General features: G+C 37.5%; 1 long non-coding RNA gene and 1 pseudogene across 1 annotated transcript in view; one reads left to right on the forward strand and one right to left on the reverse strand.

The window, feature by feature from the left end:
* Nucleotides 1-9,529, reverse strand: part of LOC102742056 (tubulin beta chain pseudogene) — a 51,092-nt pseudogene extending 41,563 nt beyond the window's left edge.
* LOC145716552 (uncharacterized) overlaps nt 1-23,762 on the forward strand; it is a 262,595-nt gene that overhangs the window by 98,658 nt on the left and 140,175 nt on the right. The window lies entirely within an intron of this gene.

Genomic DNA, 23,762 nt, shown 5'->3' on the forward strand with positions numbered 1-23,762 from the left:
CAGTTTTAGGGCTGCTCTACTTTTGTTTCAACTCCGAAGTAAATGTGTGTGCACATGTGTACACACAAATACACAAATACAAACATAAACATTTAACACATAATCTTGTTTGGTTATGTATAGTTGATATCAACATTCATGGGTCCTAATTGGGGTGTTCACTAGGATCCCTTCTCCTTGATGGCCCCCACCCCAATTCCAGTCTCCCCAACCTCATAAGAAGTTCTGTTTAGTTTCTCAGCCCCTACCCTTTGCTTGTGAATTAGCAAATGATTGAAGGGGGAAAACTTCAGGAATGGCTCTATCCTTTGTATTTCCCTTCTGAGATCATGGTCTCTGAAGTCCACAGCTTTGGTAATTCTCCAGTGCCTTCAAAATGGTGTAATTTGGATTTTTGGATGGCTTACCCAAAACCAGTGCCAGCCAGGAAAATTGGTTTGCAGTAAGTTTTTCTGCAGAAAGCATAATGCATCATTGAAGGTGCAAAATGTAAAGCACACTTAAGTATTTATCTTTATAGAATGTGTGATAACAGACTTCAGGACATTTGACTAGTATACTAAAAAACAATCCTATTGTGCAGTAAATAGATATTAACCTGGGATAGATATTAATGTATGTAAAAGACAAATATAATGGATAATTTGGTTCAATAATTATGTCTAGATTTTCCAGTCCAAATAATAGTCTATATTTTTGAATGGCATAAGGTTGTAGTCTAAAAGTTGAGTGACTATGTAGCCTGTACCTGAAACTCCATGCTTTAGCTGGAACCAAGTGTCAACAGGATTCTCACTGTGGCTCATGTCTGAACTTAGCCTTTTTCATTTTTTAACATTGCAATTAATTTTTCTGTCTTGTAATAAATGGTAATAGGTAAAGCACTTGAAGTTGAATGATAGTAAAAGTAATGACAAATATAAAAGCATGAAATGTGTAAGTTATTTCAGGCTCTTGACTGTTAGTCTCAGTGTAAGTTCACATTTCTTATAAAAATGTCATTTTTTTTCAGTTTGTGGTGAGAACCTTTTCCTTTGATAAATTAGAGAAAATGGCATTTTATTACTTCACATAACTCAACACTATGAATTACTACAAATGCACATTAATATACCATTTCCCCAGAAGCCTATTTCACATAGCTTTGCAAACAAATGAGAAAGGCAGACACAAGAACTTAGATATTTCATCATTTAGAATCACTTGTAACTTACAGCTTTGACATAACACTTAACGAAACAATGAAGTGATTGATTTGAGAAAAATAGACTATAAATTACACTCTGAAATATCTGGTTCCAAAAATCTCAGATGTGAGTCACTAGCATAATCTGTGGGCATTCATTTAAGTATTGATGCCTTTTATTGATGGTTAGTGTAGATTAGTTTAACAAGAAAAATATTCCTCATTACAACCTCTAAACCACAACCATCTATTAATGTGCAGAGGCTTTCTATAGAAGGATGGGTTGGGAAGATGGCTAACCATGAACTATTAGCATATATACATACTAGAAGAGTTTGACTTCTGATGTTGGAGCTTTTCCAATGACTGAGAGGTCAGTAGTAACATGACTTTCACTTGTGACATATACAATAATATCCTGTATGAATAATTTGTTAAACTACTTTGACCAATTTTTTTTTTAAAGATTTTATTTATTTATTTGAGAGAGAGAGAGAATGAGAGAGAACACATGAGAGGGGGGAGGGTCAGAGGGAGAAGCAGACTCCCCGCCGAGCAGGGAGCCCGATGTGGGACTCGATCCCGGGACTCCAGGATCATGACCTGAGCCGAAGGCAGTAGCTTAACCAACTGAGCCACCCAGGCGCCCCTACTTTGACCAATTTTTGATGAGTGGATGAACGTCAACATTCTTTATTTCACCATACTGATCATTATCCTCCTGAGCCCATGAATGAAAACATGCTATTCTATATCTTTGTGTTATTTGCTTTTGAATTTATTCATATGCTGAGTAAATTCTAAGGGATTTAGTATGTTTGTGGTAAAATTAATTTTTGGTTTTTACTTTTTCACTTTTACTACTAAGTGACTATTATCATGTATAGGATGTTTTATAGGCACATGAATACATTTGGTGTATTTGAGGATTGATTACTTTAACCATGCTTTACTTTCTGATCTTCACATGTTTCTACGTCATTGATACAACACAGTGTATAAATTGTTGAACTCTGAATTACAGAAATACATGCTAGCCACCAAGAATCTCTACATGCAGAAAAGGAAAAATGATGTATTATTTTTTTTAAATGTTTTATTGAGAGAGAGAGCACAAGCAGTGGGGAGGGGCAGAGGGAGAGGGAGAAGTGGACTCCCCGCTGAGTGGGGAGCCTGATGCTGGGCTCAATTCCAGAGCTCCAGGATCATGACCTGAGCCAAAAAGGCAGACACTTAACTGACTGAGCCACCCAGGCGTTCCAAGGAAAAATGATTTAGACAAGATAATTGTAATCATTATTATTGTAGTTATGTTACCTAAGCTATATCGACAACTTAGGAAGTACTAGTCTCTGTTCAAAGAACTGAGTTCCTGATCTGTTAGTTTTATGCAACAAAGCTCATAAAACAAATGATAGTAAGTAGGGTATCTTCTGGAATGAAACAGGACATGTTAAAGAACAAGACTGAAAAAGAAATACATAGTTTCTTTCATTCCAAGTGTGTTACAGAATGTGTGACTCCAAGTCATGGCCCTTTACCATTTAAGCAATTACTATTCATACTTTTGAAAAATGACTTTCTAAGATTCATTACCCATTTTGGCATGCAGTTTGACCGTATATATGTCAGAATGTGTTCATTTTTTATAGTAAGCATGGTTCTTACTTGCACATGCAGAATCGGGGAGGTAACACCTGCTGCCATAGGAGCTTCCATTCATGTCCTTCACTTGGAAATGCCCTGAGCAAATACTTTATTAGACCCCGTAACACCTTTGTAGAACAAAGCACTTAATGGATAGAAACACTGAGTTTTAGGCATTATGAGGAATGCAAAAATTGGTAAGATGTGATTTCTGTCTTCCAGAGCCCTATATAATGTAAAAGAAGTAAATAGCAATCACAGGTAGATAAAAATGAAATTAGCTAAATTACAGGTTGAGAATAGAAAGGGTGGAGGTTTGAGGAAGGAAAATTTGCCTCTTAAAGAGCATATGCTCTTAGAGAAGAGTGCTGAATTTCAGGGACCTTCAAGAATTAATCCCTATCCTTAAGGAGCCCCTTAAGAGAATAAACTCCTTTGGGTAAATAACTGGAAGGGCAATTGTTGGATTTAGGGTAGTTCTTTTAACTTTTTTTTTAAAGATTTTTATTTATTTATTTGACAGAAAAAAAAGAGCACAGAAGCAGGGGGAGCAGCAGAGGGAGAGGGAGAAGCAGGCTCCTCGCTGAGCAGGGAGCCCGATGCGGGGCTCAATCCCAGGACGCTTGGATTATGACCTGAGCCGAAGGCAGATGCTTAATTGACTGAGCCACCCAGGGGTCCCTCTCTTCTTAACTTTTTGAGGAACCTCCAAAGAAAGAAAACAGATGAACATATGGGAAGGGGGAAAAGAAAAAAGGAGAGAGGAAACAAGCCATAAGTGACCCTTAATGACAGAGAACAAACAGGTTTTGATGGTGGGGGGGCGTTAAACAGGTGATGAGTATTAAAGAGGGCGCTTGTTATGATGAGCACTGGGTGTTGTGACAAATCACTGAATTCTCCAGAAACCAATATTACACTATATGTTATCCAACAAAGTTTAAACAAAAACAAACTATAAAAAAATAAAAAATGAAAGTATCAGTAAAAAAAAAAAAAAAGAATGAACTCCTATCTTCTCTCACATTCAACAAACTGTCCCCTGATCACTTTAACTTCTTTCACCCTAGGCAGGACACACAGGAGACCCAATCTTTAATGTTGAATCCTCCCCACATTATCCAATGTGTTAGCTGCTGCTTCCCCCCGCTCCCCTCCCCCAGTTTTCCCAAATTTGCCTTGTTTATTTAAAGCGGGAAAATAGTTGATTTACAAAGTAAACCCTGTCTTATCCAAACTGATTATTTTTGCAACATTACTTAAAATCCTCCTTAGGGTCTGAGTTTCCTAGCTTCCTTTGGCAGAGAGGAAGTGGGGATGGATGAGGAATTACATCAATGCACTCAAATTTCGAGACAGGTTTTGGGTTCTTACACTGCAGCTGATATATATGCTAATCAGCACAGCAGAATTCCCTAATAGCATGATAATTATGCTGACTCAGGCTAAAATTTCACTCATGTGGCGTCTTTATCTTGTTCTCCAGCACCGGTGGTGTAAAGGGATTTTTACTGGAATGCTAGTGAATGTGATGAATTTGAACAGTATTGTTTTGGTGTAAACCCAAATATCTTAATAAACAAGGAAGATAATGCCTAGCAGTGGGTTTGGGGTTGTCTTTGAAAGGGCTAACATAAATAATGTGACCAAAACAATAATTAAAACATGAGCAGGTAAACTCCCTCAAGCACAGTTTAATGGTGCACACATTCCAAGAGGGCTCCTACCTCCTCAGGTCAAAGGCTGGAAGCCCCTTTTCTGACTCTCAGAGGAGGATGGCCTCTCATTTTGGTTGTCAGGTGTACATTTTAGGAGGAAACCTGTCTAGAAATACACAAAAGAATGCTGCTTTTCAGCATAGAAAAATACTGCAGCTATAAGGATCAGCTTCTTAAGAGGTTTTTTTTGTTTGTTTTTGCATATATGAATTTCTGAACACTTGGAACAAAAGGAGGTTTTAGAAATGAAGACCCTTTCTATGAATTTTAAACAAAAGGAAACATGAATATTTTTCTTCCCATTATGCCTTTGGACTGAAGCTGGAAACAATTGAGGGCACCTCCCATTGTTTGCCTTTTTTCTGTGATAATCCCCTTTGGACTAAACTTTATTATAGACCTCAAGTTATGTCCGAGTTTGTGTACTTTTTTCTGCTCTAGGAAGCTGGGCATGTCCTCTGAGACGGCTTAGTGCCCGGTAGCTTTGTCCTCACATGACTGCTCATGACCTTACAAGCCCTAAGGCCTTGCCAGCTCTGTGCACAGTCCTCGGGGAAGGTTTGGATTCGGGAAGTTCCTTGTAAGAATTCACATTTCACCATCACCTTTTTCTCGAGTTGAGTAATTCCTTCCATTTTATAGGTAGTTGTTAATGTTGGCCATGCCTTCAAATCCCCAGAGATTTTGACTAAATTGGTTGTAGGTGAAAGGTATCATTATTACTTTTTTTTTTTTTTTTTTAAAGCTCTTCAAGTGATTCAGTGTACATCCTGGGTGGAGAACAGTGCATTAGATGAGTTAGGGAAATCCAAGGGCCTTTCACTCAGGGCGGGAGAGGGAAGCATGGTGACTCTCCGCGTCCTTTATACTTTCTCCATGGACATGACCATTCCGTTTCATACTTAACATCCAGAGGGACTTGCCAAGTCCCACCTTCTGACTAAGTCTTGCTTAATTTTGGGTGCTGAATCTTGTCTTGTGCTCTTCCTGCTACCTTGTACTTAAAAGTTCATATTTCCTCTGGTTTCCTAGCTTGTGGCTGCGTAAGACTCAGACAGCAATTCACCTTTTCTTCTTCACCTGCAACTCTAGGCCAGCTGCTCTTCTAGCCGAGGGGAGACGGATTATAATTCCTACTATTCTAGACATACAGGCTCCTGAAACATTGTTTGCATTTTACTCTTCATAGTGTGTGCCTTCCAATTCAAGATGTTTGAAACCTCTCTACCTAGCTCCCTGTGTAGGCTCTGAAATGTGTATGGGTGTGGCATGCCCCAGTTTTACATCTCAAAGTAACTTAGAATAAGCATAGAGTTATACACTAGTTTCCTATTGCTGCCATAGCAAATTACCTATGCCTTAGGTAAGTCAAAAGACAAATTAATAATCAGGGTACTGGGGCACAGCCTAGAATCCAGGGACAGAAACTCATTCAGTCCTCAGGTAACTAACATAAATAGGAAAAGTCACTGGGACTTGGCATCCTTCATCTTTATTCCACCCTGCGTGTCTGTTTTGCTCTCTGTTTTTGCTGACACGTTTTCTCTTCTGGGTGCTTAGTAGGATAGGGCTCTCTTCCTATATTGCATGTGGCAGGTCTAGCCATACTCAGTTCATGTGGCTCTGGAATAGAGAATCTGACTGTTTCAGCTTTGTTCAGGGACCCACGTATCACTGGTGATGGCCTGGTGTTAATAGCACTGAGCATCGACCTCTAGGGGCTTGGGCCTATGCACGAGGAAGGGGAAAAGACTGGATAGACAACCAAATAGTGTCAGCTCTCACTGGGCGTGCACAAAGAAGTTGTGATTTTGCTTCTGTGTGAGGCATAGCGGTATCACATAGAGCCAGTTTTTCCTCAGCCTGGGTGTAATAGGTGATGAGGTTTTAGACCCCCGATTTCATCATCTAGCTCACCTCTTCTGATAATAGTTAGTATTACTGAATATTCACTGTATGTGCAGGACCAGGCTTGTCCTTAGATTGTTCCACTTAATACTGATGACATTATAGGCAGATACCCTCCATTCATATGTTGTAATTCTAACCCCCAATGTGGTGATATTAGCAGGTGGGGGCCTTTGGGAAGTAATCATTAGGGTGGAGCCCTCATGAATAGAATTTGGTGCCCTTATAAAAGAGACATGAGAGCTTGTTCTCTCTGTCACGTGGGGACACCATGGGAAGACTGCCATCTGCAGGCATCTCACAAATCTCATAGTCTGTACAGAAGGTACTTAAAGCTTTTGATAAGCTCCTATTTTGCCCAGTTAATGTTCCTGTTTGTATGTAAAATATTAAAATTGTAAGTCTTAATTCTAAAAGTGAGATCCTGGTTGTTTGCAGTCCTGGCAAAACAGTATCAATATAGTATACTTCAATTTCTTTTCAAAATTATTAGAATATTTCTGCTGGTGAGGCAATTGGATGCCTATTTTGCTTAATGAACAATAAGCACGTTGTCCGTTTCTTATACTCTTTGCTTACAATGTTAGACAAACAAGTCACTTAGGCACTTTAAAAAACTCGTTGTTGTTCTCTATCCAGTGATTTCTGATTTCTCCAAGGGGAACCTAACAGTAAGTATATCTCTGTTTTGTGGTAGCTAGGGCAGCTAAGGCTATATATTTTTCAAGTCTTGTAAGGGGGGAAGAAAGAAACATCTTTTTCAAAAAGCAAGTTGAAAAGTTTAAAGGTCCAGCTTCATTGCCAAATAGTGAATTACCTCTGTTTTCTTCAGGCGAGTTTATCCTCTAACTGAGTGAAAGGAGGATACATATTGCTTACCCCTAGTAACTACCTTGCCTATGTATTATAATCATGATGCTCTGAACCACTAATATGGTCAGGGATCCATTTGGATGTCAGTGGCTCTGAAATGTGTATGGGTGTGGCATGCCCCAGTTTTACATCTCAAAGTAACTTAGAATAAGCATAGAGTTATACACTAGTTTCCTATTGCTGCCATAGCAAATTACCTATGCCTTAGTGCCTTAAAATGACAAAAATCTATTATCTTATGGTTTTGGAGGTCAAAAATCCAACATGTCACAAGTCCAAAACTTATTTCATGGCCTTTTCCAACTTCGAGAAGCTGCCTGCATTCCTTGGCACATGGCCCCCTTTTTCCATCTTGAAAGCCAGCAAGATCCAGCTCTCTGATCATTCTTCTGTTCATAACCTCTGATCACAGTTGGGAACAATTCTCTGCTTATAAGAATTCATATAATTAGATTGGGCCCACCTGGGTAATCCAGGCTACTCTCCCCATGTTAAGGTCCTTAACCTTAATCACATCTGCCAAGTCCCTTTTGCCATGTCGGGTGATACCTCACAGGTCTGGGGATTAGGATGTGGGCAGCCATTGAGGGGAGGGCAGACACTGTTCTACACACTACAGAATAGGTTAAGAGAACAGAATTATTAGATAAAATGTGCACATTTTTGGTAGGACTTTTTCCCCACATAAATCATCTTTTTCAATTCCCACCATGGGAGGTTACTTGTATTTTCATTTTACTTTATTTTTTATTATTCCACTTCATGTGAAATTGAAGCTCATAAAATTATCATTAGTCATGCTTCTAGTTATGGGGAGAGCCAACGACTCAGTTGGGCTCTCTGATTCAAGAGTCTTTTCTCCTATGGCTATTGCAGATGGTTTACAAGGTCGCATACAGAAAGGGGGTGTCCTACAAAATTACACCTAGTGCCTGGTTCAGAAAACCTCTAGGAATGTGGGCTATTTGTTCAGGTCCTTAAAAGATTACTTTTGGTGAGAATCAGAACAAATGTTCTCTCTGACTTAGAAAACTGTGAGTAAAATCTGCAGACAAGACAGGGCAGAGTTTGCATTTGGATAAAAATTTAGAACACAGATAATTGAATCTGATTTTTTTTAACCTACATATTTATTATAGGGCTGCTCACCAATTCAGAAGAAAAATAGTGGGGGCACCTGGGTGGCTCAGTTGTTAAGCGTCTGCCTTCGGCTCAGGACATGATCTCAGGGTCCTGGGATCGAGCCCCACCTCGGGCTCCCTGCTCGGCGGGAGGCCTGCTTCTCCCTCTCCCACTCCCACTCCCCCTGCTTGTGTTCCCTCTCTCACAGTGCCTCTCTCAATCAAATAAATAAATAAAATAAAATAAAAAGAAAAATAGTGAAGAGTTCACATAAATTATTGTAAAGATCAGTGCTTCTCAAACTTTGGAATGCATCTGAATCATCTAGGTAGCCAGGCTTCACCCCCAACGGTACTGACTCAATAGGTCTGGGTAAATTTGCATTTCTAAAATATTCTCAGGTGATCTTTTAAGTTCCTGTTCTGGGACCACACTTTGAAAACCACTGGAGAGGGGCACCTGGGTGGCTCAGTCGTTAAGCATCTGCCTTCAGCTCAGGTCATGATCCTGGGGTCCTGGGATCGAGCCCCGCATCGGGCTCCATGCTCCTTGGGAAGCCTGCTTCTCCTTCTCCCACTCCCCCTGCTTGTGTTCCCTCTCGCTGTCTCTGTCAATAAATAAAATCTTTAAAAAGAAAAAAAAAAAAAAGAAAACCACTGGAGAAGACTTCATTTATATGGGCAAACTCCATATTTCAGGGATGGAAACCAGGTGCTCCTGACTGGCTCTTCTGCAATCTGCTGGTCTTCTTTACATGGCAAATTAGAAACACCGTTGGCTCTCTTACAGGCCAGACCTGAAAGGGAAAGGGAAGAGAAATGTTTATGCCTGCCAGACTCTCTCTTTAGGTAGAGAAGTAAAAGGGAATGGGGCGTGGATATAAACTGTTGTAAAATATACTTGGAGAACCTCTGCTCTGTATCTTGAAGGAAACTGCTTAATACCTGCTCCTTGAATAATTTTCCCCAACAGTTTTATATAAAGAACATTTATGTGGATTGAGTGTACAGCAAAGTTTAAGAACCAGTGGTCCAGGAGTTTTCTGTGGTCTGGGAGTTTCCATTTTCACCGTCATCGTCTTCAACTTCAAAACCTGGTTGTGATTCTTATCTTTACTCTGCCAGGGTTACATCATAAATCGTGATCATTACATTTATGAGAAAGCCTCCAAATTGACTGGAATTCTTTGTCCTCTAGTCTCAGGCATTGGCCTTATGCTTCCTAAATTACCCCTGATGTAGAGGGACTCTGGCTCAGACACTCAGAATCCCTGGGCTAGATCGCTCCTGGCTCTCTGGACACAGCCTCAGTCAAGCTATTGTCAAAGTGTAGTCCTTCCTCTCCCCTAAATAGTTTTCCTTGTGCCTTTCATGATAGAATCTGGAAATAACACTCCCATGTCATTTAGGTATGATCTATGTGAATATTTTACTGCAGATTTTGTTATTTTATCCACATTGGCTAGTACCTAGAGTTGCTGCTAACACTAGGTGCTCATGGAACTATTGGTAGTAACTGCCACAGGCTAAGTAGTAATTGTGATTGAAAAGGTTCATAATTATGTCATTTGAGTGGTTCTGGCTTCCATTAAATGATCATGAAACCAGGCATTTTGATGGACAACTCACAAAGCTGCATAGGTGAGACTAAACCTCATGCGCAGTGCACTCACCTCTGGAGCCATGTTCTTGAGGACCTTCTTGTATTCCCAGTGTTATCAACAGAACAATCATGGGGCCAGTCCACATCTAGTTTTCTAACCATCAGGTTAGCTAATTAGAACAGTTGGCTCCCTAGGGTTATGTTATGAAATTTCCAAAGGCCTTTTCTTAAAGGCATTTTGTCTAATGAAAACTCAAATGTAGAAAACATAGTGGTCATTCTGAAAATTTAGCACTAGCTATTTATTTTCATTACAAAAATGACAAAAATGCAATGCTAGTGGAGAAACTTTACATACATTTTTCATTATTTTTATTATAAAACTGACCTGGATATAAAATAGGTTGTTGCTTTTTCTGATGTGATCTTTAACAAGAAGAGCAGAATAGCAGACGATTGTGGAGTATAACTATAGAACATTATATGATTGAATGAGTGAAATGTCATAAAATTATCAGTACTGGGTAGAAGTCTTACCACCCATTAAATTGAAAAATGAGGAAGCAAGACTTCTGCTGCCACACACTTTGGTAAAGAGTCCGGTTTTCTTGATATGAAAATAAAATACCCATTCCATTCTCCTTTGAGCTATATCTTTGAAATATTACTAACTTCCATGGCAGAGGTTGCTTAATCTGCAAATTTATCAGGTAGCAAACCATTATGATTGCTAATAACCCTTACTCACTTTACCCAGAGAACTGCTGCTTCTACCATTCCTTAACAAATGGAGTACAGCATAGTAGGCGTACTGAAGCCGATTAAATTTTCACACATCATTAGTTCCCACCTCCCTTAGAGTTTTAGTTATATATTATTTCCTTTATCTGATTTTCTCCATGAAGACATTTTCTTTTTACTGTGGACAAATACTGAGTGAAATTTCATGCAGTTTAGTGTAATTCTCTTCTGTCATTTTATTTTAAAAATATTTAAAGTATTGGCTCCAAGTGGGTATGTGAAAATGTGGTGACTCAGTCTGTTTGATAACAATGTTTTAAAAGTAAAAATAATCTGTGTTGGCTGTGTGAATGGTGCCAAATGGACTATATTGTAAGTAACTTAAAATCAGCAGCCAAAAGAAAAATCTTTTAGTTTGACTGTCATGAATTGTAATTATATTGCACCACTTTTCTTTTCTTTTTTTTTTTATTTATACATGAGAGACAGAGAGAGAGAGGCAGAGGCAGAGGGAGAAGCAGGCTCCCAAGGAGCAGAGAGCCCGATGCGGGACTCGATCCCAGGACCCTGGGATCATGACCTGAGCTGAAGGCAGACGCTTAACGACTGAGCCACCCAGGCGCCCTACTGCACCACTTTTCAACAGGATCGTTTTTCAGGGGTGACTTTAACTATGAAAATATTTACTTTTTTTTTTTAAATACTTTTAAATTATCCATTCATTAATTGTCTCAAGGTCATTTATTTAACTTTTGGTATGCAGTGTTTTGGCACTTATAACCAAAGTCTGCTGAATTAGGTAAAAGTATTTTCAGGGCATGGCATTTAAACAAAATAGTAGGCTTGCTTTCCGGCTTCTAATGATTTACTGTTTCTTTCATAGATTTCCAGAGGAGAAGGCAACCTCTCAATTAACAATTAGTATTCTGCCTTTGGCAAAATATAATACAGACAGACTTGCTAATCACATTCACTGAGCTCCCAGAAGTTCTTTCCAATGAAAGTGTTTAAATACGAGTGAATACCAGACATGTCTCAAGCCACAAATAAGCCTTTTCAGATCAAAGCTTGAACTAGGTGTCAGGATATGTATTGTGAAGATCAGCAGAACTATTTCTCAGCAGGTTAGGAAAATAAAGTCTGAGTTTTCATAACACCTACAGTAGCATAAATGGGTGACTGGCTTATAATCTCTGGATAATCAAATTTTTAATGATTAAAGAATATTGTAAATGCCTATAAGCAAATGGGAATGAATAATTCCTTAAAGTAACATTTATAAAACTTAAGTCCAACATGTAAAGAGTTTGGAAGTCTTAACTCCCATTCTTGCAATGAGAAAAAAAGCTGGACAAACTAAAAATTAACAACCCTATGGATTCATCAGATCACAAGGCAAACTGCTGACCCTAAAATTGAAGAGACAGGCAAACACAAAGAATCATAGTTTACCTGAAGGTGAAGCCATTCATGCAACTTGGTAAGAACATTTAGGATAATTAACTAATTGTTGGACACTGAGCATGAACTAGCTTGAGAGAGAGAAACATTTGTGAGTACAAACACAGGAAGGCTCCCACACTTTCCTGGATTTTACCTCCAGGATCCCCAACTTGTTCTTAGGAAGGTAGCCTGGAGTAAAATTTCCTCCATATTTAGAGCAGAGAGAAGGGAAAGGTAATATTCTTGAAATAAGCTTAGAGCTTTTGTTCTCTAACAAAAGGCCTATCCTCAAGGGAAACTCTTTTTACCAGGGTCTGATTTGGATTCTACCAAAACCTAACCTTGTTTTGGGAAGGGAAATACCTAAATTCAGCCCCCTCTAGGCTTCCTGTCTCACCTCAGGGGGATGAAAAACATAAACCCAAACTGAGAAGCACTTGTGAAGGTCATAGTCCAGGGACATAGTCTCAGTAATGATAAGAATAGAGACTTCCCCCTCACCCCACACATACCTACCATCACATCATTGGGGCTCCTCTAAAACGATAGGGAATTACAGCTCAAATAACTCAGCCCTTATTTAAGAAGGAATCTCTAGGGAAGCCCAAAGACAACAAAGGAAGCAAAACCAGGGACACTAGAGGAAACTTGCCTGTGACACTACCACTGAAGCAAGGAGCAAACACAGCCTCTTAGCCACATAAGCATAAAACCTTATACTAAAGGATTATTTACTTCCATTCCTTTTACCTAATAAATCATATTTGGCTTTCAACAGAAAATTATAAGGCAGGCTAAAAAGCAAAAAAAAAAAAAAAAAAAATACAGTCTAAAGAGACAAAGCAAGTATCAGAACCAGGCTTAGATATGGCTGAGATTTTGGAATGACCAGACTGGGAATTTAAAATAACTGATAAATATGCTAAGGGTCCTAATGGAAAAAGTGGGCAACATACAAGAATGGATGGATAACTTAAGCAGAGAGGTGAAAACTCTAAGAGAATCAAAAGGAAATGCTAGAAATCAGAAAACATTAACAGAAATGAAGACTATCTTGAGTGGGCTCATCAGTAGATTGTAAAGAATCTTAAAGATATGTCAATAAAAAGTTGACCTGAAAAGAAAAAAAAAAATGAAAAAGAAAAGCTGAATGCCTCTTACACTAAAAAATAATAGTGTCCATCCTGTGTAATATGCATGCTTATGGGAGTTGATTACTTAAAACTGTAATATCCATACAGTTTTGGAGTCTGCTTCATTTATCCAACGTGATGTTTTTTTCAGAAAATAATTATATGCCATTATTTATTAGATTATTAAAGTCTGTCATCTCTCACCTCCAGGCTGTTATGCGTCCTCAGTCTTAATACCAACACTTCCTTCAACAACATCTACAAGGGAGCATGTGAATCTTTACATCCATCATACTCTTCAGTAAAAAAAAAAAAATGGGAGTATCTTATCAGTTTTTTTTTTTACTGACGAGTATGATGGATGTAAAGATTCACACGCTCCCATGTTGAATTAGGTAATTGCTTATAGAAACAAATACTTCTTATTTTTAAATTTCACATATACATTATCCCCCAGTATGGGACTGTGTCTGCATATGGTTGTTAGAGACAAATTGAGAATCTCAACAGAAATGCTGAATATTAACATGCCACTCCTGGAACACTCTGCTTTCAGTATTTAGTTTTTTGTCAACAATGAATTTAGCAAGCATTTTCCAGAAAGGAATGAAAACGACAAAGTTCCAGGCAAATTGCAGAAGCTTTCTATTAGTAATGAAAGAAAAATAAGAAATTATAATGTTGAAAGTGGTAGAATATTCAACTGCAATAATATTTACAAGAAGAGTACATTGAAATATTTAAATTTCACTAAGGTTGTGGACCAATTGAAGTAATGTTTGAAAAATGTTAAAAGAAAAAATTTTATAAAAGTGAACTAGCTCTCCCTGATTTATTTGTATTTTTTTTGCCTCTTTTTTTAAATTTTTTTTAAAGATTTTATTTATTTATTTGACAGAGAAAGACACAGTGAGAGAGGGAACACAAACGGGGAGTGGGAGAGGGAGAAGCAGACTCCCCGCCGAGCAGGGAGCCCGATGCGGGACTCGATCCCGGGACTCCAGGATCATGACCTGAGCCGAAGGCAGTCGCCTAACCAACTGAGCCACCCAGGCGCCCGATTTATTTGTATTTTATGGTTAGTTAGAATGTTTGGGGAGAGAAAAAGACACAAAAAGGAAATAGTAAGTGTTCTTTCAGAGGAATTAACTCAGATTTTCAAGTCTGTTTCTGCTGTAATTATGTGGTATCAGCCATTTTTCTTCAGAAAAATATGGCTTAGATACGGGAAAAATTAAGGGATCAGGTTGAGACTGTTCCTCAGTTTTTTATTTTTTTATTTTTGTTTTATTTTAAGTTTTTATTTAAATTCCGTGGGTTGCCTGGGTGGCTTAGTTGTTACGTGTCTGCCTTTGGCTCAGGTCATGATCCCAGGGTCCTGGGATCGAGCCCGGCATCGGGCTCCCTGCTTGGCGGGAAGCCTGCTTCTCCCTCTCCCACTCCCCCTGCTTGTGTTGCCTTTTCTCATTGTCTCTCTCTCTCTCTGTCAAATAAATAAAATCTTAAAAAAATAAAATAAAAAAATAAATTCTAGTTAGTGAACGTATAGTGTAATATTGGTATCAGGAGTAGAATTTAGTGATTCGTCACTTACGTACAATACCCAGTGCTCATCACAACACATGTTCTCAATACCCATCACCCATTTAACAACACCCCACTCCCCCACCTCCCCTCCAGCAATCCTCATTTTGTTCTCTGTAGTTAAGAGAACTATGGTTTGCTCCTCTGTTGTTCGTTTACTGGTATTCTGACTACTTTTATTGGTATCCTTAGCACCTGAAGAGTAAAATCACAGTTCAGAAGTTAGTATGTATGACAGCCTTGGAAGTAATCACATTTTCTGAGATAGTAAAAATTTATTTTACAGTAGTGGAGAGTGTGAAATGGGTCATACTGTACTGCTTCTTAAATGATCTGGATTTAAAAATATTTTTTGTCAAATTTGTTTATTTTCAAACTGTACTTCATGACAACAGAAATTATAAAATTTAATTTTAGATTTTTTTAACTGTTAAGTCTTTAAAAAAAAGCTAAGAAACTTTGAACTTTGTTTCCCTCTCCCTTATCTGTTTTCTCCAGTAAAAAGAACTTCCATCCTGTCACAACCATAGGCACGCCATTCATTTATTCTAACTGCTTGATTCATGGTTAAGTCAGAGAAACCTTAACCCTGAGGTTTTACTTAAAATGGTTTTTGTCTGCTGAGACATTAAAATACAGTTCCAGATTGAATTTTTTTTGCATGTTACACATATATAGATATATCTATATATATTCTATGTCAATGCTTTATATCTTCCATATAAGGAAAAGATAGTGACTCTGTAGGTTGTATTTATATTTAATTTTACCAAAAATTCCAAATATTTCTTCTGTTAGGCACTGGGATTTCTATGAACTTGAGGGGAGCTTTATAAAACTGCTTGTTCACATTTTTTAATTTGCTAGTCTCTTTCTTGTCTATTTGATATTCTTTTCATTCTAGGGTATTTTAGTAATCAGATGTTAAAAAGTGTGCGCTATGTTAAGGTCTTTGCCTTGAAGCCACTGACCAGGTATAATCTCTCATAGAATATTAATAACACATAGGAGCAACTTGAAAGTATTATTAAAAACTATCACCTCCTGAAAACCTAGAGAATATTACAGCTGTCACTTTCATTTTGTCTTTTTTTCTTAATACATTTATATCTTTTTTTGCTCTCAATCCTTAAGAATCTTTAAGATTTTATAGTATAATTCATTTTTCGATGTAGATCATCATTTTTTTTTTCTTTTTGCAAAACATATGTGGTCTTTGAAAGGCTATAGCAAGGGAAGAAATTTTGTGGTGATCACTGTTTTACATTTGAGGAATCTGATACTGAGGATGGCCCTATTTCAAGAGAAATAACATTCTCTGTAATCCATGTAGTGGTCTTTCCTTTTCTCTCCCATCTACATGCCTCTGTTGTCCTGAGCCACTTTTTAGAAAAAGGGGGAAAGAAGGGATAACTGATCTACCTAACTTGGCCTTGTGGGTAGATCCCATTGCTAGTAAAACACATCAAGGATGCTGCCAAAGTCCACTGATGACCATGGCACAGGAGCTATTACCTCTGTACTCTAGATTCTGCTGTAAGCTCCTATTCCCAAAATGAATATATAGAACATTAAGAGAAATATAAGGAATTTACTCTCGGCTTCAGGTAATTGACCGAATTTAGTTGTAATTAGTTGTGTAGATGGAAGATAAGGTGCTTAGCTACCTGACTTCTTGTCACATCAGGATCACTTAGTTGGAAGAGGTTTTGAGGTGTGGAATGGGTACATCTCACACCTGAACATATTAAACTTTAATTTCTCTATTCTCTGTCCCTTTCCCTCAGTCTTCTCCCTTTAACCTCTTTCCCTTTGGTCTGGATGGCCCCCTACCCCACCCCAAACACACATATACATGGGATTTCTCAACACCTCTGTTCCCAGTTATCCCTTGTGTCTTTCAAATTTTGCAGCCTACAGCAGTTGCTAAAAGCTTTTCTCCCCTATGTTGATAGTTTCCGGCTGGCCCTGCAGAGAGCGACACTTTGTGCTAGGATTTGTGTCTTTGGGCTGTGTTAGAGATATGTAATGAAGACTTTGTTTTTTATTTAGACAGGAAATAGATGATATTGTGGAGCAGGGGTTTTCACTCCAGGCTGTAGCTTGTTTTCACCCAAATATCTGAAATCAAACACGCCTCCCACTGTGATGACTCATTTATTTCTAAAGGTCCCATCTGGTCTCTGGAAGAAATTCATATTCCTTCTATTAACATAACTTTGACCTTATTTGTAACAAACAAATAACTAATAACTCTGGCCTTATTATAACATAAGAGCATCTGCATTTCCCTGCCCTGGGCTATGTTAAAAATTGTCTTATGTTAACAGACGATGAAAGGTGCTATGCCTATTTGCTTCTCTTTAATTTCTACACTTCTTCATGAATAATAGGGAGGGGAGAAATTGAATTCATCAGATCAGTTCTTATAATTTGTCCAGTGTTGTCCTGACACTAGCCAGGAAACACAGCCTCTAAGACAGCCTTCCTTTCTTTAGTCCCACTAAAATCAGTGTAGATATTATGTTCTATGTCAAAAACTTAATGAAATACTGTTCTTTTTTTTTTCTTCAAACTTTCAAGATAATCTAGAAATAAAATTAGAGATGCTTTTATGGAGAGAGGACATAAAACAGGGTAATCTACAAAACAGTTTAGAACGTCTGTGCTCTGTATTCCTTGGGAATAATGAAGATTGTCTTCTCAGTCATCTGAGTCTTTTGAAGTTATTTTTGGTAACTATTGAAAAAATAAAAGTACTCACAGCTGCTATTCTCAAGGAATGAATATTTTCCCAAATCAATATGATTAGTCATTTTTTAGAAGTTACATCAAAAATGCTACATTTTTTCTTTTAAGAAAAAACTTTATATACTAAACTGTTAGTAAAAAAACCAAAAAAATGAAAAACAAACCTTCAGGGCCTTAGGCTATTTGCAATATTTCGATAAATGATATGTATCAGACTAATTTTTCTGAATGCTCTTACATTCTGGTTTTTGCTTCTTCTTTCTTTGGTTAGCTGAAGGTTTCCATTTTAACCCTAATCCTTCACTAATGTCCGCTTTTGACAGTTGTAACATAGGAACTACTCCTTACTCCTACTACCTAGTATTCCTATATCCCCCTTTCCTTTCATTTTTCTATTTCTAGATTTTTTTTTCCTTATTTTCTGGACCCTTTCATGGCCAAATATCCTTCTCTTTACTACCTGCTATTCTTCTGAAATTGTCTGATATAACCATATTTTCATTTTGTTGCTTGATTTTTATCTCCTTTCCAAAGGTCTTAGAGTGGGAAGGAGAGTGATCTAATGATGTTATGTAGAGATAACAGGAATTGCATCTACTGTTCCAAATGAAGTATCATTGTCCATTTTGTGAGTAGCTGATTGATCACCTACAATGTTATATACCAGCCACTGTGCCAGAGGCCCTGGGATATAAAGATAAACATGTCATTGTTCGTAAAATCAAAAACCTTTTAAAGTAAGCTCCAGAGAAATATCTGATTCATGTAATTGCTTGGTTTATGATGACAGATAACACATGACCTTGAATCCATTATTATGGCAAATGACTGTAGTTCTCCATATCCATATTTTAATCATATATGCTAACCAGTTCTTTGCCTTGCTGGAAGGTAGTATGAATAGTATTTTCATGTAACTGAGGAATTTGTGGTTTCTTGACTTTTTTTTAGTTTTTTTTTGGTGAAAATCAAATGTGTGACACATTTCTCTTCATAGCTTTTTATGAATGATTTGGTCTGCCTTGCTTGGTTATCTTATTAAACATCCCAGCTGAGCTATTGCTTTGATGTCAAGTACCTAGCCAGTCTATTCCATATTCCATATGATATTAGTAACTTAAGTGTTAGAAATAAAAAACCCAGTTAAAATTTGTAGTTTTTATATAAGTATTTTTGTGTATGGGAAGTCTTTTCTTAGTGATTCTTTAAGTGTGTCTACTTGCTTCATTCATTATCCTTTGTATGTATGTATTTTCCCTGTAGGTACAAATGAGGTGGAAAGTGAAATGAGTCTTTGTTGTTGGCAGTAACCAATCTTAAAAAACATCGAGAAAAAGGTTTTCATTTACAGAAAGGATTATGGGGGAAATTCTATAAAAGTATGTTTACTTCTGTAGTAGACCAAGAAAAAAACACTAGGTAAAAAAATAGTCCAATTCCTAGGCCAGAGGAAATAAAGTAGGTAATTCAGTTACTAAACAGACAGAAGAGGGTGATAGGAACCAGGAAACTATGACATGTTCTATGTCTTACTAAAAAATGAATATATTCCTCTCAGCTTGTAAAAATGCACTCCTTATGCTTCACTGGTCCACCTCTGTTTTCAGTTGTCTTGCTGGATCCCTTGCCTCACGTGTCAGAATTCACCAACACAAAATAGGCATGGGTCACTTTTCAGGAGGTCCAATAAATAATGACATTATTTCTAGCTTTAGAAGTGCTCTTGAAGCTAACTGGCTTTGTCATGGTTTTTGAAAGTTCTTAACAGATTCTCCTTCCAAAACATAGTCTCACTATTTAACACCATACCTATGTATTCACCATTAGAAAATTATTTCTTAGAGGCTTTCTGGGTTTCAAAGAAATCATATTAAAAGGCACATTTCCTTAGGGTTGTTAGCACATGAGTAATTATGACATATATAAGAACAGATTCTCAAAGAATATATCATAAGACATGTAACTAGAGAGGTCATGCTATCCCCCAGCTCCAATAGCTTTACTAATTCTAATAAATACATTAATCATTTGTTTTTATATAATTTATATTAAGTTTATAGGTATAAACTATATCAAGATTACTAACACTGATATCTATTTAAAGTAATTCAATGTAAAGAAATATTTTAAAAATAATACTTAGGTATGATTTAAGTAATTTCCTCAGAAAATTTTAGCCATTATTTAATATTGCATCCAACTCAGTTTTCTTTTTCTTTTTTTTAAAAGATTTTATTAATATTTGACAGAGACACAGCGAGAGAGGGAACACAAGCAGGGGGAGTGGGAGAGGGAGAAGCAGGTTTCCCACCCAGCAGGGAACCTGATGCAGAGCTCCATCCCAGGACACTGGGATCATGACTTGAGCTGCAGGCAGATGCTTAATGACTGAGCCACCCAGGCACCCCTCCAACTCAGTTTTCCTTGATAAATTAACCATATTCTTTTCCTAGTATGATCCATCTATTGTTTTTCTTTCCTTCTATCCTCTGTCATGACAGAGTTTTTAATAAATGAACAAATTTTAACAGAGTAACACTTTATTCTGGGTAATGAGTTAAGAGTATAGCACTAATCAGTACATATCCAGTCCCTGCCTTCCACATACACCACAAAGTTACGAGATTTTTTTGGTAACTTGCTAATAACAACATCCTTATCCTGATAACATCTCTCAGTGGCTAGATAAAATTGCTGTAATGACTTCTACTAAAAATATCTCTACTTTAGAGGAAGCTTACCTCAACATAATAAAGGCCATATATGACAAGCCTGACAAGCCCATAGCTAATCTACTAAATGGTGAAAAACTGAAAGCTTTTCCTCTAAGATCAAAAACAGGATAAGGATGCCTGCTCTTAACACTTTTATTCTACATACTATTGGAAGTCCTTGCCAGAGCAATCAGGCAAGAAAAAGAAATGCAACCAAATTGGAAAGGAAATAGTAAAACTGTCACTATTTTTAGATGACATGATAATATATGTAGAAAACCTTATACTCCAACCAAAAATACTGTTAGAACTAACAATACTGCAAAGTTGTGGGATACAAAATCAGCCTACAGAAAGCTATTTCATTTTTATACACTAATAATGAACTACCAGAAAGAGAAATTAAGAAAACAGCCTCATTTACTATTTCATCAAAAAGAATAAAATGCATAAGAATAAATTTAACTAATGAATTGAAACTTTACACTGAAAACTATTAAGACAATGATGAAAAAACATGAAGACACAAATAATGAGGGGCACCTGGATGGCTTAGTCAGTTAAGCATCTGCCTTTGGCTCAGGTTATGGTCCTGGGATCAAGCCCCATGTGGGGCTCCCTGCTCAATGGGGAGTCTGCTTCCCCCTCTGCCCCTCCCCATGCTCATGCTCTCTCTCAGACTCTCAAATAAATAAAATCTTAAACAATGAAAAGATATTCCTGCTCATGGAAGACATGAACAGACATTTCTGCAAAGAAGACATCCGAATGGCCAACAGACACATGAAAAAATGCTCCACATCACTCGGCATCAGGGAAATACAAATCAAAAGCACAATGAGATACCATCTCACACCAGTCAGAATGGCTAAAATTAACAAAGTCAGGAAACAGCAGATATTGGTAAGGATGCAGAGAAAGGGGAACCCTCCTACACTGTTGGTGGGAACACGAGCTGGTGCAGCCACTCTGGAAAACAGTATGGAGGTTTCTCAAAAAGTTCAAAATAGAGCTACCATCTGAACCAGCATTTGCACTATTGGGTAGTTACCCCAAAGATACAAATGTAGTGATTCGAAGGGACACCTGCACCCCAATGTTTATAGCAGCAATGTCCACAATAGCCAAACTATGGAAAAAGCCCAGATGTCCATCGACAGGTGAGTGGTAAAGAAGATGTGGTATACACACATGCGCACACACACACACACAATGAAATATTAGCAGCCATCAAAAAATGAAATCTTACCATTTGCAGCAACATGGCTGGAACTAGAGGGTATTATGCTAAGTGATAGGGGAAGAGAGGAAAAAATGAAACAAGATGAATCCAGAGAGGGAGACAAACCATAAGAGACTTATGAGCTCAGGAAACAAACTGAGGGTTGCTGAAGTGGAGGGGGGTGGGGAGGTGGCTGGGTGATGGACATTGGGGAGGGTATGTGTTGTGATGAGTGATGTGTATTGTGTAAGACTGATGAATCACAGACCTGTACCCCTGAAGCAAATGATACATTATATGTTAATTTAAAAAAAGATGTTCCTGCTTATGGATTGGAAAAATTAATACTGTTAAAGTGTCCATAATACCCAAAGCAATCTATGTATTTGAAATTCCTTACCAAAATTCCAATGGCATTTTTTACAGAAATAGGACAAACAATTCTAAAATATGTGTGGAACCACAGAAGATCCCAAATAGCCAAAGCAATCCTGACAAAGAAGAACAAAGCTGGAAGCAACATGCTCCATGGATTCAAAGTATATTACAAAGCTATAGTAATCCAGACAGTAGAGTATTGGCATGAAAAAAAAACAACACATAGATCAGTGGAACATAAAAGAGAGCTCAGAAATAAACCCATGCATTTATAGTTGATTAATTTACAGCAAAGGAGCCAAGAATATACAATGAGGAAAGGACAATCTTTTCAATAAATGGTGTTGGGAAAATTAAACAGGTATATGTAAAAGAATGAAAACTGGACCATTGCTTAAACAATACACAACAATTAACTTGAAATGGATTAAATACTTGAATATAAGACCTGAAACCATAAAATTCCTAGAAAAAAACATAGGCAATAAGCTCCTTGACATAAGTCTTGGCAGTGATTTTTTGGATTTGACTTCAAAGGCAAAAGTAATAAAAAAGAGTGGGACTACATCAAACTGAAAACCTTCTGCACAGCAAAGGAAATCATCAACAGAATCAAAAGGCTACCTACTGAATGGGAGAAAATATTTACAAATCCTATATTTGATAAAAGCTTAATAGCCAAAATATATAAAATACTTCTACAACTCAATAGCAAAAGAACCCTCCAAAAATCTGATTACAAATGGGTAGAAGATCTGAATAGACATTTTTCCACAGAAGTCATACAGATGGCCAATAGGTACATGAAAAGATGCTCCTCACTAATCATCAGGGAAATGAAAAAACGTCAATGAGATATCCCCTCATACTTGTTAGAATGGCTACTGTCAGACAATAGACAACAAGTGTTGCCAAGAATGTGGAAAAAGGGGAACTCTTGTGCACTGTTGGTGAGAATGTAAATTTGTGCAGCCAATATGGAAAATGTTACGGAAATTCCTCAAAAAATTGAAAACAGAACTGTTACATGATCCAGCAATTTCTCTTCTGGGTATTTGAAGAAAACAGAAGCACTAATTCCAAAAGGTATGTGTACCCCATGTTCGTAATAGCACTATTTACAATAATCAAGATAGAGAAACAACCCAGATGTCGATCAATGCATGAATAGATGCATCATATCAATAAGAGAAAGGATAAAAATCACATCACTTTAATAGATGCAGAAAACGCATTTGACAAAGTATAACATCCATTCATGATAAAAATCCTCAACAAAGTAGCATTAGTGGGAACATACCTCAACTTAATAAAAGCCTTTTATGAAAAACTCACAGCATAAAACCAGAGCCTTTCCCCTAAGGGTAGGAACAAGAAAAGGATGTCCACTCTCACCACTTCTAGTCAACATAGTCCTAGCTATTAGGATCCAACAATACATTAAAAGGATCATCCACCACAACCAAGTGGGATTTATCCCCGGGATGCAAGGGTGGCTCACCATTCGCAAATCAATCAATGTGATAAAACACATTAATAGGAGGAAGAAGAATCATATGGTCCTCTCAACTGATGCAGAAAAAGCACTCGACAAAATACAACATCCTTTCCTGATTTAAACTCTTCAGAGTATAGGGATAGAGGGAACATTCCTCAAGTTCATAAAATCCATCTATGAAAGACCCACAGCGAATATCATCTTCAATGGGGAAAAGCTGAGAGCCTTTCCCTTAAGATCAG

This window comes from Leptonychotes weddellii, chromosome 12, assembly GCF_054177405.1.
Source record: "Leptonychotes weddellii isolate Sample4059 chromosome 12, ASM5417740v2, whole genome shotgun sequence".
Taxonomy (NCBI): domain Eukaryota; kingdom Metazoa; phylum Chordata; class Mammalia; order Carnivora; family Phocidae; genus Leptonychotes; species Leptonychotes weddellii.